We start from the raw sequence: 5,053 nt of genomic DNA, 5'->3' as shown, positions 1-5,053 counted from the left end.
CTTTTCAAACCCTACCATACACTTTCTTTCAAATCCTACTACCACTCAAATTTTCCTTTTTTGTACGGTATCACTTCATTCCCCAACGTCTCTATCCTTCTTTTCACTCTACAAATACCCCTCATTTTTTCCATAAATTCTCACATCAAATTTCACTCATTTCCCAAATTTCTATCTCATAATTATTTTCTCTTCTTCCCCGACAAAAATGGCAAAGTGGATGGATACGTTTTTTCTTATGGTCATCACTGTTTTGGTGGTGATCATGTCCTTTTTCTGTCTGCATAGTCCTGAAAAATGCGGACCTGGGTTGCTTACACTTCCGTGCATCTATATGTTGTTATTTATAGCATGGGTTTTTAATCGTCATTTTTAAAGTTTGTCGTATCTTTCGCTTTCAAATAATGTACCGTTCATTTTATTTGTCGTACTGTTCGTTATATTATGTAATATTTGTACTGTCAGTATTAAATGTCATTTTATCTGTCGTACTGTAGTTTAATTATCAAGATAATATTATGTGTGTTTATTTCTAGTTAAATATTTATTTTTTCTGTGCATTAAATATTTTTCAAGATTATTATCGGTAATTTCGTTCGCGTACGGTATATTTTAATTATTTATTGTGTTTGTGTTTTTTCTAACAACTCAGGTAAATAAATTTTCACCATTAACACAAAAAAAAAACAAAAAGGGAAAAATTAACTTTAACTGTTGAATTTTCACTGTAACTGTTACGTTAATGCCCGGACAGCCAGTTGACAGTCAAACCCGCTGACAGCACGATTCTCCGTGTTTTGTACCATCAATCAAGTCAATCTTTTGGATTTCAAAATTCCAAGATTTTTGTTCTAGAAGTCTTCTGATAATCACATGATCAGCAGAGACTCAGCACTGCACAAAAATCAAGTACGCTTAACTGTCTCCTGCACAAACAGTCCCTAACTAGGGTTTTTGTTTTTTTCAGGAGAACAAGTTTTTTGAGACCTCAAATGGATTTCATGGACCTCCATATGTCTCAAAGTACCACCAGACAAATTTTCAAACTTCAATTCGCTCAGACGCACAGTCAGCAGCTCAAACAGTCAACAGACGACCAGTTTGACCGAAAAGTCAACAGACAGTCAAAAATGAATTTTTTTGTCAACATCCATATTTTGTCAAAAGATTCATCATTTGATCAATGGTTGATCATGATTCATCAAGATTAGGGTTTTCTCCTAAAAAAGTCAACTGAACTTTGACCGGCCATAACTCTCTCCTCGTTCATTCAAAAAATTCCAACCAAATCTTGTTTTGAAGGAAATTCAATCATATTTCAAATGCAATTGATCCCATGGTCATTGGATTTACCATTTGAAAAATATGAGCTCAGACATTACAGGTCATTTTCAAAGTCAACAAAAAGTGGTTTTTTGTCAAAGGCCATAACATTAAGATAACTTCTCCAAATGAAAAAAAGTTTCCAAAGTAGCTTGTAGAGGACATCTTGAGGTTTCTAAAAAGTACAAGAACTCCTTCATATGATCAAAATTGAGGGAGATATGCCTTGTTGAAGTTGGCTATTTTTTGGGAAAATGCATGAAACTAGCATTGATCAAAATGATTTTTTTGCCAAAAGAGGCCAAGCATTCATGATCCAAACACGTTTCTAATGATGTTAAAGGGCTCCCATGACCAACATTAGGCCTATGACATTTTTGTTTCTTTTTAATTTAATTTTATTACATTTAAAATTAAATTAAGAAAGAAATGGTTCAAGACAATTATCCAAGGCTTTTGTCCTTAGCATGAGTCACCAAGGTGGCTTAACTTCTGCAACAAAGAGATGGTACAGCAGGCCTAGAGCAAGAGGTTTAAGAAAAATGAAGCCATGGTCAAGAATTCAAAGATTTATATATTAAAAAAATTCAAAAGTTCAAAGGCCATCAATAATTGTTAGCTTAAGATTTAAGCACTCTTGTTGCTCATATAATGCTTAGCATACCTCAGTAAACATAGAGACACAAGTTCAGAACAAACACATGCTTGTATCACTCTTGTATCAAACTTGAAATTTTGAAAGAAATTTGAAATTCGAATTTTAAGTTTTAGCTAATTTCAATCCAAACTAAACACTCAAACATCTTCCTCAAGTATCACTGAACCTATCCGAATCAATTTCAAGCTTTGAAACTCACTGAATCGAGCACTATAGCTCACGGTTTGTTCAAACAAAAACCTACCAAAATATAATCATACATGCATATTTAACATGATGTAAACATATATTTGAGTTTAGTTTGCCTCTCTGATCGTTTCTGGATAGTTAATTAGAGCTTGGTCACGTATACACGAAGATACCATTTTAGGGTTCTTGAGCTCCATTTTGGGGTTTTTCGTTAGAGGCAAAATTAGACCAAACTAAGGCCATGGTTGTGATCAGTGAAGCATTTGCAATGAAACCATGACCTCGCGCCAAATTTATTTCATGTCTAACCCCCATTCGTGTTGCACAGGTGTGATAGACATAGGTTTTTTACAGCACCCTGTAAACGAGCGGTGTAAAAAGCTCATCTGAAGAAGAAGACAAGACGTGTCTCCCTCCTATTGGCCAGAGCGCGCGCGTTTTTATTTTCTTTTAAATTTTTGATTCAGTGCTTTGCAGGTCCCATTGCTACCACGCGCCTTCACTCCAATCACCATCAGATCAACTTTCCAGCTCATCCAATGCCCCTGACACGCTAGTCCATACCATGGACTCTCCAGCCAACCACACTTGATCATTTATTTTATATTTTCTATATTATTTGATTTTCTTTGTAAAATTAATTTAAAATAGTTTTAAATATCAAAAAATTATATAAAAAATATTTTTAGGTTGATAAAATATTGTATTAATTTTTAATACCAAAATATTTTATTTGTCTTAATAATGAAAATATTTTGCTTAATTAATTAGATAATATTGTTATATTTATTTTTTAATTATTTCTAACCTATCAAAAAAAATCAAAAAAAATGTTTTCTTGTATTTAAATTAGGTTTATATATTATAAACTAATTTTGCACATACTTAGAATATTTTTCTCTTTAAGTTTAAATTATGTGTATAATTATTTGTGTAATTATATGTTAATTAATTTAATAATCTCCAAAACAATTTCAAAAATCCCAAAAAATTAATTTTATTTTAAAATTAATTGACACACAATTTGGACATATTTTAGACTTAATTTTTTAGGTTTAAATTTTATTTCTAATTCTTAGCTTTTTAATTAAATTAGTTATGCATTAATTTTAATTAAAATCAACCATCCAAAAATCCAAAAATATTCTCCTTTTATCTTATTGTAATTTAAATTCATAGATAAGTGTATAGGTTGCCAAATTCATGTAAATAGCGTAGTTTATATTTCTCGCACAATCCATGTAATAGGGTAGATTTATTTTTCGATTTTACATTCCCGCACTTTAAATTCTGTATATATAAAATTGCGTGTATGGCAAGAATAAAAAACTGAAGCGCTAGATCACTAATTTCAAAGACAAAAATATCTGAAAATAAAACACAATCACACTTGCACCTCTTAGGGTAATCGCTCTGTTACTCTTTTCAAAATCAATTCTACTGTTTCAAATGCAATTCAAACAATTTCTTTCTATATCCAGTCAAAGAAAATTTTCTAAAAGAAAATAGGAAAGGACCTTATAAACTTAGGGTAGATCTCATAATTGCTTGCTCAAAATCAAACAAAACAACAAATGTTTCACATATCACTGTTTTTCCAAAACAAAACTTTCAAAAAGATAACACTTTGTATATATCCAAACAAGGATCATTACGAAGTTAAAAATCTTTTTTTCAAAACATCTTTCAAAAGATAGAGCACTTTGTATACATCCGCACAAGGATCATTACAAAGTTAATTTACAAATGTATTTAAAACCACATACAAGCATTTCAAAGCAAGACAAATGATTCAAACAAGCGAGCTAAGTAATTAAGAGCCCATGGATAACCATGGATACAAAGGGGTGCTAATACCTTCCCTTTGTATAACCTACCCCCGAACCCAAAATCTCTTAAAGGTCTTTTTCTGTTTCTTTTATAAACCTTTCCTTAATTGGATAAAATGAAAGTCGGTGGCGACTCTCTGATTTTCACAAACTCAAAATAAAAAGAGTCAGTTTGTATCCCACGAAAAAAACCGAGGACGACAGACATTGTAACACCCATAATTTCAATTTATTAATTTAATTTGGATTTAAATTAAATAATTGGAATTTGAGAATTTAAATTGGATTTAATTGGAAAATGAGGGAGTAAGAGCTATTGAGCTTATGGTGTGGTGATAGTAAAAGAGGGGTGCTAATTAGTTAGGCCTTTTACTAAGTTGTGATATTTCATTTTATTTTATTTTTCATAAAATAAGAAAAAGGAACTATTTGGAGAGAAAGGAAGAACACGTGAAAAGAGCAAGAGAAGAGAAAGAGGCAAGAACGTGAAACCGGAAGGAGAGCATTCAAGAAATTCATCGAGGTAAGGGGGGACTCTTCCTTTTAGTATCTATTATGTGATCTTAGGTAATAGGTAGATTGATGTATAGTTTGGTTCAATTCTATATTGGGATTGTTAGGTTAGAGGACTCTCATTTGGATTGAATTGATGATGATGGTGTGAACTATTTGGCTAATAATGATGTTTTATGGTGTATAATTGACTGTGTGATGATTATATGCCTGTATGGGATGTCTGGAATCGTTTTTGGGTGAAAAGGATGTGAAATCGCAGACCCATAATTCTGCAAAATCGCCAGGTCGCGCCGCGAACCTCTGTTTGCGCCGCGAACCGTTGGGCAGAATTCCAAGAAGTTATGATACGCTCAGGTCGCGCCGCGTCCATGTGTTGGCGCCGCGAAGGCGTAACTTTTTCTCGTTCCGCGCCGCGAACCTGGTTGGCGCCGCGTGCTGTTAGTGACGGAACATTTCTTTAAAAATGCGTAACTTTCCAACTGTAGGTCCGTTTTTAGTGCCGTTTTGGGCATTGTGCAAGTAATTAAATGTTTTATAT

This window comes from Vicia villosa, linkage group LG3 (genome assembly GCF_029867415.1).
Source record: "Vicia villosa cultivar HV-30 ecotype Madison, WI linkage group LG3, Vvil1.0, whole genome shotgun sequence".
In the NCBI taxonomy this organism is placed as follows: domain Eukaryota; kingdom Viridiplantae; phylum Streptophyta; class Magnoliopsida; order Fabales; family Fabaceae; genus Vicia; species Vicia villosa.
Note: the sequence above shows the minus strand (reverse complement) of the source record.